At 40.7% G+C, this 13,913-nt stretch overlaps 2 protein-coding genes across 2 annotated transcripts in view; one reads left to right on the top strand and one right to left on the bottom strand.

The window, feature by feature from the left end:
• Window positions 1-2,403, top strand: part of LOC116241474 (uncharacterized) — a 33,248-nt gene extending 30,845 nt beyond the window's left edge. The window contains exons 11-12 of the transcript XR_016461742.1: window positions 1,938-2,018; window positions 2,219-2,403. The gene's annotated coding sequence lies outside the window, so the exon portion shown is untranslated. The remainder of the gene's footprint in view (window positions 1-1,937; window positions 2,019-2,218) is intronic.
• Window positions 1-13,913, bottom strand: part of LOC149912559 (rho GTPase-activating protein 32-like) — a 490,746-nt gene that overhangs the window by 378,014 nt on the left and 98,819 nt on the right. The gene's annotated exons all lie outside the window — the stretch shown is intronic.

Below are 13,913 nucleotides of genomic sequence, written 5' to 3'. Positions count from 1 at the left end.
CAGTTGAAGATACGGTCTGTCCCCCTTCCACATCCCAACACTGAACAAACACAGTTCTGTCAACCTCTCCCACATGTTCTGTAGACAATGGCATAAAAAATAAAAGAAAGGGATTTTGGAAATATGCGGTAGAAGGGAGAAAGGTCATTGATGGGCTGCCCAATATTAGATCAGAAATATCCTTAACATATATTAACTTGTATCCTTGACACTAAAAATGTCAATATGTGTTAGTGTAGGTTTAATTTTTCATTTGTTTAAAGTCTGTAGGAAAGAGAAGGGCTCTTCAGCCACAGTGCAGCCCAATGGAATACAGATTTTCATGTCTCCTGGTATGTGTTCATATCTTCCAGGTTCCCACAATCACAGTGCTTTATGTATCAATGTTGCACTGCAAGCAGATAGCTATTTTGATCTTCAGGCACAAATTGGAATATTTTTACCCTACATATTTTAAAATATTCCAAACAATAATATTTATGTTTTGAGTTATTCTCCCCAGAGACATCAGTCTACATATTTAAAGTCTAACCTCTTTTTTTTTTTTTCCATTTCTCAATCTTCTGGATTGCTTTTCCCTCTATTTCATTGGAGACTACAATCTTTTCTATTTGAATAGAACTTGCAGCACGCTATTGACTCTTTCATCAAGTTATGGAAGAAGTCAGTTGGGCAGTCTTTCCTGTACTCAACAAGAACATCCCTCTGCACTGTGCTGGTCTATCGTGACATCCTGCCAGCATTGCTCCGCTCTGCTTATAGCCCTTCACTGAGTTCATTACTGCTCTAACCTGCCATTCCATGCAAAACAAACTGCAGTACATTTCATTCTTCAAATAAACTATTAACCTATATTCTTAGAGAGGGAAACTTTTTGAGCTGTGTCCTACAATATAGATTGAGAATATCAGTAGAAATGAGCTCAAAGAAGTGTAAGGAAATATTACCAAAAAGTTAGGAATTAATGTTAAAGCATTACATGTCCTCTCCAGATTGATGCAGCTATATCCCACTTAAAATGTCAGTGCATATGCAGACACCATCTTCAGAGAACTTCTACTATATGCATACACGTATATATAAAATTATGTTAATAAGATCAGCCATTTCTGTCTTTGCTCTGAATACTTTTGAGAAAGTGTAGGTGGTTTTCTGTAGTATGATGAATATCTTTTCAGATTAAGAGACTGTAAAAAGAGAACATTCACCTAAGAAGGGCCATCAAATGATATCCAGACAAAACAGTGAATGACTGCATTTCTTTGTGCATGGTTATTTCTTTTCCCTTTTTTTCAAGATACCTTGCTGTTTAAAAATCCCACTAGAAGAGTTTTTCTGTTGAACAGACAGAAACAGCCATACTGGATTGAACAGGAGATGCCTTAGGGTTTAGTCTTTATTGTCTTTTGAGATAAGCCTTAAAGCAACCTTACAGCCAGTGTGCTATGCCACATGGACTCACTCACGCTCAGCCACAGGCACATCAATCACACATCAGTCTTTCAGGGACATGCAGGCAAACTCCGAGCATGCCTCTGGGTCCTGCTCTGCTCACTCATTTAGAACAGGCTTTGGGATCTAAAGATGTGTAAAGCAGTTGGTATCCCATCTCTTATGCAGTTGGGGGTTAGATGCTTCAAAGGAGGATTCCTGGCTATACTAATGGTGAAGAATTTTGAAATCAATTAGAATCATAGAATCATTGAATTATTTAGGTTGAAGGAGACCTTTGGATGCCATCTAATCCAATCTGTTGCTCAGAGAGGGTCTGATTATATCAGTTTGCTCAGGGAGGTTTCTAATTGAGTGTTCAACAACTCCAAGGCTGGAGATCCCAAAAGCTGTCTGAACACGTTCCAGTGTTTGACTATCCTTATAATGAGAATATTTTCCTTATATCTAATTGGAATTTCCTGTGTTCCAAACTCTGCCCACAGCCTTTTTTCACCCTGCTGTTCTGCACATCTATTAAGAATTTTGCTCAGCTTGGCTCCACCTGCTCTGAATCTTCTGTTCAGGTACCAACTTGGTTGTTCCTCCTAATCTAGCGTTGTCTGCAGACTTGCTGAGAATGCATATTGTCCTGCCATTGGGGTTAATAATGAGGACATTAAACAGTATGAACTTCAGTGTCAGCCCCTGAAGGGTGCTGTAGTTTCTGGCTGCCAGTTGGACTTTGCACCGCTGATCACAACATTTTGCTATGTTGTTTTTGCAGGGACTGAACTGAGACTGACCAGCCTTTAAGTGACCTGGATCCTTACGCCTGCAATTTCTGAAGCTGGATGAAGACCTGCTGAAATGTTCTTGCCCTGAGGCTCCTGTGGTTGACAATTATTTTATTCTTTATACGTAAGAACTTAAAAACCTCATAGATAGTGTATCTAGATTTCCATTAAATAAAAAATGCTGCAGATTTCTTGGCTCTAAGAGTAAATTGGGTTAGCAAATTCATGGGTCTGAAACTGTTCCTGTCGATTTTTGTTCCTGAATATGAGCCAGTACCAATTTTTAGAAGTTCTACTTCTCATTAACACAGCTTTATTAGGTTCCTTCAGAATCCCTTGCAATCTTCTCTGATCTTGCCAAATGAAATAATTTTCAACCATCTGCAAAATTAATTGACTGACTCACTGTTCACATTTTTTTTTCTCAGTGATTGTACTCATACAAAACACATGGGGTTCTATCAGACGTTGGTCCTATCATGTTCCCTGAGATGTTTTAAAAGACTATTTTTATTTAAATTTTACAAGATTAACCTATATTGAAATAAAACTCTATGATCTGTGTTTCTCCAGTTCCCTACCTTTTCTTTTTTCCTTTCTTTTTTTTTAATAGCTGGAACAGTTGTTACCCTGCAGGTCTCCAGTGGAGCTGCTGATTTTAACCAGAGATTGAATATTTTGATAGCTGTTAAATCCCTTCTGTCTTCAGCATCCGCAGAGCTTTGGAGAGGTACCAGCTAGTCCTAGTGAGTTGTTGTTTGCCAGTTTGTGCCAGCCTCGTTTGCTGTACTTTTCATCTTCAGTCTCTGTTTGAGGCCCATCTTCATTACTTGAAATTACTGATCCTGGATGGGTGAATGAATACTTTTGTTGTGACATGGTGGGAAGGGATTATTCAAAGAATTCTTTAAGTTTATTTGCATTTTTGCTGTCTTTTAGTTCGTGGTCGTCTTGGGCTTGGAGATAACTAATTCACTTCTGACTTCCTGCTTCTGTAATACCTAGAAAGTTTCATTGGGTTTGTTGTATCCCGTGCAGTTCTTCTCCAAATTCCTGCTTTGCTCTTCTATCTTCTTTTCTGCACACTGTCACTAATGATTTTCCCTTTCCTGTTGACTTCTCTTCTCTTGGGTCAGATTTCTTTCTTCTCAGTGAGATTAAGTGCACGTCAGTAGATTTTTAACTTTTTTTACTTATCTAGCTAACTTCCTCAGCTACTGGCTTGTATTTCATACTAGTCTTTCTTAAGTATGTATATATACATGAGATTCATTGTATCATTTTTCCCACAAAGTAAAACTTCTAAGATACTTCTGTTACTGCACAGAAAAATCCAGCTTTAAATAATGTTTTGTGGAAAACCCAGCTAATCATGAAATCTTTAGCTGTCAAGAAACGTGTTGCTCAGTCCAGTAAAGCTACTTCTGTTAATTCAGGATTCCGTTAATTAAGCATTCACTTCATCAATGGAGACCACTGTGGAAATGTCAGGAGATGAGGAAGTGGGAGATTTTCCAGCAAGAAACGTTTAAAGCAGTAACCCTGAAGTCAGCTTTAACAATAACCAGAGAACAAAAATTTCATAGTGCTTGACAGTGGCCTTTAAGGTGAAGGATGAATATTGAGGGAGGAAGAAAGAAGCCACACTCGTGTAAAAACAGGTTTTGGATTTATAGATTGCTACAGGCTACTGAAGATGCTTATGTTCTTCAGTTTCTGTAAATCTTTCTGTGTGAACTTGTTCATCCAGATGGAGACTCAGTGATGGTACTGATACTGCAACCTGCAGAGTGGAGTTGTAGATTACTTCCTTAAAGATTACTTGTGAACTTTTGTTATAATTTCACAGAGATCCACATATATTCATGATTTTTAAGAGTTCAAACTTTTTATTTATAGCTAGAAGATAATACTTTCTCAGCACCAACCCTCACGTACCAGATTTATTTCTCTAGCTTTGTTATTCTTGGCAGCAACTGAAACCCACAAGAACTTCCTCTTCATAATCTGCAGCTTTCACTACCCTGCAGCAATTCTGAGTACTTAACAAGTACATTTCTAAACCAGACACAGAAAGGAAGTGTATTTACGATAAAAAGAAATTGCCAAAGGAATTCTGAAAGCTAAGCAAGCTATCACTTTCTTTCTTTCCCCAGTTCCATCACAGTATGATGAATCACAAATCAAGTTATCTTTTATTCTCTTGGAAAAGCTTCCAACCAAATCCTTGTTTAATGTCATAGGCAGTGTTTCAGCCAGGTTTTCTCAAGAGAGTAGCTCTATTTCATGAAACAAATTTAGATTTGCTTGGTGACCTAAAAGCCTCAACTGGATTTCAAGCTTATAAACACAGTGGGAAGAAAATGATTCCTGAGAAATGAGAACGGAGTCAAGCTGGGGATAAATACTCTAAATAGTGATCTCAGCCACAAATCCTGTTTCAGGAGCAGAGAGAATGCAGGCAAGGTGGTGATCCAGACTGACAAGACATGAAACTGCAGTACTGGTTTATTAAGTCTAGCACAAGCATGTTAATCAAAGTCAGTGAAAGAAAAAAGGAGTTGCTGGACTGAAGTGATAAAATCAGATACAAAATCTGATCTGCTAAAACAATCTGCAAGAGGCAAAATTTCATTGTAGGGAGCACGGTCACAAAAAGGTAGAGAGTGCTGTGCTCACCTACACTGAAGCAAAAAGCTGTGTAACAGTGAGGGAGAAAATCAGTATCATATAGGAATAAACAGAAAGAGTATGTGCCAGCAGTAAGTCCTTTCATTCTGTTTGAACTCTAGGAAGCTGTGGGGACTGCACTGGGATCTGAATGCTAACTGCATTGCAACTCTTCTCAGGTTAAAGGTAAGGATCACCCCCAGACTGTCTGATTTTCCACTACATTCACATCAGTGCATATAAAAGCAGTTAAGCAAGAGAAGAGCTATGCCTGAATCATAGAAACATATAATTGTTAAAAGGTTGGAAAAGACCACTAAGATCATCTGGTCCAACCATTCACCTACCACCAGTTAAACTGTTTTTGGATATTCTGTTATAGGAGAGCCTCAGTCAATGTCTTGCTAGTTCATACTTGCCTTCTGCAACACTTTTTGAACAAGCAGTTTAGTAATACATTCTGATGGGGGGACATAGCTCTGGTCTTTGGCACTATGTCTGACATTTTCCTTAACTTGCTAGCAATACCTTACTCCCCTCCCTTATACTTACTCTACCAAGCTTTCTCCCTGCTCTGATCCAAAGGATCACTGCATTTTCTGTTGTACGTGGCCCAAATCTTGGTCTTCAGCAAAGTACGTATTTCTGTGTAGATGTTCACTGTTCCAATTGGTCTTTTCCATGGAAAGGATGACTGGGTTCAAGTGAAAACAGATTGTTGTAAAGTTTTTTTCTATGCCATATTTTGTCCCATGGAAAGGATGGAATAATGCTGCTCCACTGCCACACTTGTGCTGCTTTTGAGTTGTGTCAGGGAAGATATGCTGCCACAGTGAGACCCGGTGTGAAGGGCTCTTGCCAGTGCAGTGGCTGTTTCCTGAATGCAGTCCCTGTAAAGATGGGAAACAGATCTGACTGTGAATTCTTGTTCTGCTATTTTGTAACTGCTGGAACTTTTACTATTTGATGCAGATGCTCTTACTAAAACCTCTGTCAGTTGCCATCCCTAGGGAAGTGGTGATACTTGGCTGAGAGTAGAAAAGGGAAACCTCAGTTAGAGAAAGCGAGAAGCCTGGGGCAGGGAGCAGGGGGAGCACCCACCATAGATTTTCCTGCTGGAACCAGCTGGGAAAGGCTTCATGCACTTCTCTTTCTGCTCCCTCTTTGCTGAGTGGGAGGCAGAACACTTCTCCCCAGACATCCCCTGGTGCCTTCTGACGTGTCCTGTGCGGCACCTCTGAAGCACACAGCAGTCCCTGCAGATGAGAGAGCTTCCTTCCATGCTTTCCTGGGGACGTTCGAGCAGATTGCATTCTTCAGGATGGTTACTTTTTGTCCTAATTACCAAGAACAGCTTTACAAGGTTACTCAAACAGTGGTCTATGCAGAGGAAATTGTGTAACTTGTGACCTGATGGCACTGTGACTGACTCAAATGGGTTTTGAACGTTCAGATCTGGTGTTATTGGCTCTTGTTGTCCAGTACAGTTTCTTTTCAACATGGGCAGAGTGTTGAAATATTTCTTCAGTACACTGCATCTTCAACATCACACAGGCAAACAAGAGCCTCACAGCTCCTCCCTTCAAATTCGTGACAATTATTTAAATACCACAAGAAACATCACAAGAAGGATTGTATTTTTCTTTTTCTTTTTTTTTTTAAATATATATATTTTTTCTCTGTTTACAGCCTTTAAATTTATGGCTATGGTGGATTGCCTCCAAGTGGCAGCTAAGTCCCCACTCAGTTTCTCACTCCCTACCTGCAGTACTTGGGAGAAGGAATTGGAAGAGCAAGAGTAAGAACAGATTATGGTTCAAGACAAAGACAATGTCTGTATCCCCAGCTTTTATGGTTGAGCATGACGTCATATGATATGGAATTTTGTTCAGCTGGAGTCAGCTGTCCCTCCCAGCTTCTTTTGCAGCCACAGCATCCTCACTGGCAGGGCAGTATGGGAAGCTGAAAGTCCATGACTTGGTGTATGCACTGCTCAGCAGCAATCAAAACACTGCTGTGCTATCAACATTATTTTCATCCCAAATTCAGAACACAGAACCACCCCAACTGCTATAATAACTCTGTGCTACCTGAGACCAGGACACCTCCCAACCCCTTCCCTTCTCTCCAGCCTACTTTCAGTGGGGCCAGAGAGGGAAAAAAAGACAAGGCCTATATACCGTGCAAGCACTGCTCAGCAACAGCTGGAACACCAGTTTGTTATCACCACTCTCTTGGTCACCAATCTAAAGTAAAGCCCCAAAGGAGCTATTAAAAATTCCAGCCTAGCTGGACTCAGTTCAATCTCTGCCCCTTTTTCCATGCCATTTACATCATGGTCAGTAATGCCCCACTATCTAATGCCTCTTTGTCAGCCACACCTCTCAACCTCACCTTCAGCACATCTACCCATTCCCTGTGTAACATCTGTAAAATGTACAGCAAATATCCACCAGGTTCATTCAGCTCTGCCTGTCCATGCCCACCCCTGGGCCTTCCCTTGCCCAAGCCCAGGCCCCCACACCATCCTGGGGCTGTGGTCCCTTTCCCAGCAAGACAACAGCAGGCTGGGCTTCGGCCCTTCACAGCCCTGCCATGTCAGCCCTTTGCCCAGCTGAGCCCACCTGTGGCCCAAACCCATCCCAGCTTGTGGGCCTGTCCCCCCCCAAGGAGACTCCACACCCAAGGTCTGCACCACTGTCCCTGACCGCCTTCCTGTGCTTGGGAACATAGGATGGGATCAGGTTGCCAGGACCTGCCCTGAACTCCCCATGGGGACCCCCAACACTCTTGTCTTACAGGGTGCCCCTGGCCCATCTTCCCATGCTGTGTCACTGAGTGGCAGAGAACTCTTCCATCCTCTTAAAAAAATTGTTGTTGTTTTCAGCTTTTGTTTGTTACTTACTTTCTGCATCCAAGCTGTGTTTCTTGCCCAAGCGTGAACCTTAGAGATGAATCTTTCAAAACAACAGAACATAAAACCATACTTCACAGCAAAGTTGTGTTTGCACTTGTGAATGTGTTGACAAAAAGGCCAACTTTCAAGAAAGAAAGAAATTCAAGGGAACACAAGAGACACAGGAATAGAATGTAGGCAGAAATATGGCCTGCCTTACGTATGAATGGGAAAATACTTCTTCTAATGTAATATGTAAATAATTGTAGATGACGACCCCTAAGAAATATCTTACAAACAGTTGCTTTTTCCAACATCTTCTACTTTGTTTGGTTCAGGTTGTTGTTTTTTATTCAGTTTTTGTGTCTCCTGGGCTGGATCTTATTGCCTTCTCAGGGCTGAACAGTTGAAACCCATCATTAAAATATTCCTTCTGCTAGATCTTTGAGAGCGAGCACTCAACCTCTGCAAATCCCCATTAGTTCTGTATTTTAAGTTGCTGTGGAAGTTTGTTCTGCCGTGTCACATGCACAGTGTGCAAAGTGCAGTGTGAAGGGTCAGGCTGTGTCAGGTGGAATTCCCAGTCCGAACTGAACGTTGCTCAATTTTCCCACTGCCCAGAAGCATTTTGAGAAATGACCTTTCAGTCATGCCTTTAAGCAGGAATCTTCAGACTGTCCGACTTGATCCACCAGCCCTCACAACATGGGTATATGAAAGTTGGGGCCAGGACTTTATTCCAGACTACAGGATATTTTAGTACTGCTCATCAAAGCCCCTGGTTACTCTTACCAGTATAGTGCACACCATGTTCTTAGAGAACATACTTCTAAACAACTTAGCTGGCCTTTCAGCATGTTCTGCTTCTCACCTGAGTTAACCATTAAAGAAGGGTGAACAAAGGACATTATTTTCCTACTGATGGCAAACAATTCCAAAGAGAATGATACGGTAGAATTGACAAAGCAGCATGAAATAGAAAGAAGGAGAGCTCTGACACTGATGACTCAAAACCAGCAAATACTCCAAATTTCAAAGCCAGCGTAATTTGAAAACTGTGATGAAATCATAGGAGTATGTTTAGCAAAAAACACTGTGATTACCTCTTTCTTGACAGTCTGCTGCTTCATGGATACTTGATGGATATTATGTGCATTCATAGCAGTACATAGTTTGAGCAAATGAGTTTCAAAGTACAAAGCTAAATGTTTTCATAATTCAGTATTTTAGGATGAACATAGTGCAGGTGTGACCTAGAAAATCAGTTCTCTAGAAACATAGTCCATTTCTTTTGTTACATTTTGGCTTATTGAAGGATACAGGTAAGATTGCATGTTACAGTTGTCACTGGAGCACGCATTTTACATAAAACATCTATTTAAGTTTAAAAAATATTTTCCTTTTTCTTTTTTTTTCCAGTATTGAAAAGATATTATGCTGTTTTGTGGATTCTGGGCTATCATTTATTCACACTTTTATGTACCTCTGACTGCAATTCCTGCATATATCAATTCTCTCTTTAGCAGCTTCATCTGCAGGAAAAAAAAATTGCAGCACAAGAGTTGTCCTATCTGCAGATTTTGCTCCTTGCAAATTCTGAAAAACATTTCAATACAGTTTTCCTTGTGCGACATCTAATATTGATAAAAGCTGTGTTTTGTTCCCATTTCTAGATTATTTGCAGTATGAGGGAACCATCAGCTGCACTTCCTATCTCTTGTAATTTTTACTCCTTGATTGAAGTTGCTGTTACATGGCTTCTCCTGGAAGCTGTTGGCACTGTCTGTGGTCTCTACCAGCATCATGATTTGGAAGGTACGACATTTCTGGCTCAATGGAAAGAAAGTACATGTAGTAGATGTAGAAAGTCATGCTTCCATGTTCTGACAGCACTTGGTTACAGGACAGCAGCCCTTTGGCACTGTGCAGCTGGGTGTGATTTAGAAAGAAGTTTGCCGAGGCATCTCCAGACAGTGTGGGAAATTCAGTTCACCAAGGGCTTAGAAATGAAGGATGTATATTCCTGTGCCCTTTTTCTGTTGCTGTGCTTTTTCTTGGCAGTGTGAAAGTAGGAAACAGTAACGGAAGGAACAGAAACCTGCAGATGATGTTCTTGCAAACAAAGTACGCTCATGTTACTCTTGAGATTTTCACCTTGCAGATCGCTGAGTAGAATTCAGGTGCTTATGCATGAATGGCTACAACTGTTTTAGGTGCTTTGGGACACCTGAAACATTCAGAAGCCTGCAGATATGCCATGGATCCTACAGAAGATGTGTATCCTTTTGGAGAGAAAGTTACAGGCCAAGAGAAAAGCTGGGGAGGCTTAATTGGTGTTAGATGTCCTGTGCTTATTTGAAAGATTCCTGTCTACACTGCGTCTCAGGTGAGTGTCCTGTGTCTGAAAGGAGAGGGCAAAGAGTAGAGAAGGGAGGTTCACGTGGATGTATTGGTAGAAATGTTCTGTAGATTGTAGGTAAGTTGGCTCTTATCTTCACCATCACTGTTTGTTAAGAAAACTATTTTGCATTGTATAGCACTGTATGAGTGTGCCTTTCAGTGCATGGATTGTTCTTACCGTGTTTGCTCTGAGAACTTGCCCCTTGCTCTACAGCACTGGTGACGTGAAAGAGGGGAAGGTTGAGCTCATCACAGCACCAGTACTTTTTGTGAGAGCACTTATGTAGTGTATGTTAGCCTCCAGAACTGCTGGATGTTCTTTCCCCAGGTCAGGAGGTACTGCTTAAAATGGAGATTGCTTATGTTACCTGAAAGCAAGTAAACTGTGTTACAAATACTGATGAGATGATTTAATCTTCTTCATTCATACAAATACAATTAAACCACTTTTCTCCACTCTTCCCTCTAATCCTCACATTGACACAGAGTCAGTGGGACAGTTGTTATTCTGGGGTTTGCTATCTGATAGAACAAAAAAATAAAGGACTTATTCATTACAGAATGGTTTATGTTCAGTGAAGCTCTGACTACCTGTTCTCTTTAGCTGTACTGTATTCTCATGTCAGGAATGAGAAAATACAAACTTGTCCATTTCATTTCTCTTTTGGGAACAAAAAAAGTTGTAGCAATTTTTGTTTGGACACGTGCTAATTTTTCTTCCTGCCCTGGGACAGAATGGTTTGGAAATGGCTTTAACAGAGTGCTTTGGAAACTGTTCCCAGCTAATGAAAGCTATTAAGTAGCCAGATCTAGCTGAAGGAGGATGGCTTTGGTAACCTGTGTAGAGCAACATGCTGGTTTTGCTTTGCAGTATAATTAGTCTCTGGATGAGGCACCCTGCTTTTATTTTAAAAGTAAAATATACGTGTGGTTTATGAAAACCAAGCATCTGCCACAGAGACACTAAAATATGTACCCTAAAATATCTTCTGCTAATACACTGCTAAGTACATTAAACAAATTAACAACGATCCAAACGGACATTTTAACACTGAAATTATGGTTACCTGTCACTTAACTCATGTATCTTCCCATTAACTATACTTCTGATATACAAAAATATATCTTCCATGTTTCTGAATCATCTTTTCGTCTACTGACCACAAGACTTGCTTCACTCCCAGAATGAGCAGATCTCATACATTTTTCCTCTTAATTGTATAGGATTGATTCCTCTTTATCATTGCTCAGTGATGTCTACCCTAGAAAAACAGAAGACCAGTTTGTCACCTGTCAGATGCTGGCAGAATAAGAGACACTGATTGATGGAACGATGACTTGAATCTCCCCACATATGCCGAAACTGCCTTAAATATTCTTTTGGCCGTGGTATTTACAAGAAAAAATGCTGGAATATGGCAAAATGAATATGAAGGGCAGACTGACTTTTCTGCTGGTGGTTTTCGCTACACAAAAACTTAACTCCCAGGCGGTGACACCTTGTACTAATGAGAAGCACCGTTATCCAGGGTCTTTCCTAACAGCACATGAAGCTTACTTGAAGTTTCAGCTTTCTCTCCCCTACTAATTGAAACTAGAAAACACAACTAATGCATTTGATAATTAAACTGCCAAGTTACTTCATGGGAAACCGCTCACACCACTTCAGCTTGTGTTCAAATCAGCAACCGGCTGGAGAAACGTGGTGTCTTTTCATCATTCTGTTGTCAAAGGGCAAGCTTGGAAAACAAACTGAAACATGCATGCTGGCTTTCTGTCACTGAATAGGCGGTAGCCAAAAAGTGAATGCTGACACGGACTTAAAGATTGGAGATCCTGAAAGTGAGGGAGGCAAGTTTTCCTAAGATTTCATTAGAACTCTCCAAGAAGGTAAGGCAGGGCTGCACTTACAGGCACTGAAATTGTTGAGAACAGAAATCATTTCTGTTGAGAGTCAGAGTTGTAGTTCATGGGAGGAACTACTCTCAAAATCACCTCGTCTGAATGCAGTTTGATAGCTGGATAAGCTAATGGTGTGAATTAAGTTTCTGTCTGTACATTCCCTTTTATTTATTTGTTGATTTGTTTACTTTGCTTTTCAGGGAGGAAGAGGCAGTAGGACAAGACCAGCTGTTTTAACATCAGGCTGTGAAAAACAGCCACCAAATAATGCAGTAAATTATTCCTCTTGTCCAGTGAGCAGCACTATGGAACCACCTTCAGTGAGAAAATAGAGATTCGTAAATACAGAACATTTCACAAGGATTGTATTAAGAAATCTTTGGTAATAAATTTGTTTCAACTTCATTTAGAATAAAAAATGTGTGCATTTTTCATGCTTCATGTTGATGGTAAACTTGAGACACACACAAAATGAACATACTTCTACATGTATAATAAGCCATGGTGCAAATGAGAAATCTTTTTTAAAAGAAATAGGTTGTTTTTCACTGAGGGCATTCTGAGTCTTCATTCTGGAAAACTATGGCTCTCATTTCAGTACGATTTTAATTGCAAAGTCTCTTTCAGCAGAAAAACAATGAACTGCTGGACAGGTAGATGAAGGTACGTGATTAATGGAGTTGTTACCTGGAAAGGGAAATATTCGGCCACATTAGAAGCCTAGCCTGTTTCTGTTTGCATATTTGGCAGCCTTAAAAAAAAGGCATTAACCAGTACTGCTGTGTCAGTGGGGTTATGTCATATTGTGTGGGGACACCAGTGGTTCTTCCCTATATGATATTCTAAGGTTGAAAAGGAGAGGGAGAGAAAAAAAAAAGAAAATAAAAAGAAATCCAAATCAAAACCAAGTTGTTCATTGTTGCTGTTGTAGTGTTTCTTTCAGTGCATAAATTAAAACATAGTTTTATGATGCTTTAAGACATGCGACCTTTGTCTGTGAATAAAATGTATCAGAGAATCATAGAATCACAGAATAGCCTGGGTTGAAAGGAACAATGATCACACAGTTTCAACGCCCCTGCTGTGTGCAGGGCACCAAGCACTCAACCAGGCTGCCCAGAGCCACATCCAGCCTGGCCTCGAATACCTCCAGGGATGGGCATCCACAGCCTCCTTACTCTTCTCCAGTGTGAGAAATGCTATTGCTGGGCTACCTTGGAGTTTGTTCTGTGTCCTCACGATGTTCTAGTGAGGCCAAACATCTGCCAACCTGTCTAATTGAGCGTGGCTGACAGCTGCTTTTGCTTCTGGAAGTCTGTAAACCCACTGAATCTAACTAGGAGCACAGCGTAGTTGTGAGAGATGTGTGAACTTGCAGCCTAATTCCACCCTTAGCTGTGCAGCCCATCTGCCACTGCTGAGAGTGGCTTCTATTACTGTTGGTTCACATTTCGTGCTGTTGCCAAAATAATGCAAATTATTGTGTGAATATTTCCAGATTTGCTGCCAAGAGAAGCAGAGCTAGCAGATAAATACCTCTTTGGCATCTGAGTTGCCAAGAGATGTTGCTGAGTTTTGAACGAGCGTCAGCCACTCAGTGAGGAACCACCCACAGCTCCAACATGGACCAGATTCTCTCAGTGGTACTCATGTCTGACTGCACAACTGAGGAGCCTCCGAATTTAAGGCGTCTGCAGCAACTACATTTGAGTGTCTAAATGTAAGTGTCTGAATCTAGAGCTTCTGGTCTGAAAGACTGTTAAAATTAAAGCCTGCCACCAAGCACTGTCTGCCAACATATTATGACACATTTTGTC

Source organism: Phasianus colchicus, chromosome Z, assembly GCF_987193195.1.
Source record: "Phasianus colchicus chromosome Z, bPhaCol1.hap1.1, whole genome shotgun sequence".
Taxonomy (NCBI): Eukaryota; Metazoa; Chordata; class Aves; order Galliformes; family Phasianidae; genus Phasianus; species Phasianus colchicus.
Note: the sequence above shows the minus strand (reverse complement) of the source record. Positions and strands in the feature narration are given on the sequence as shown.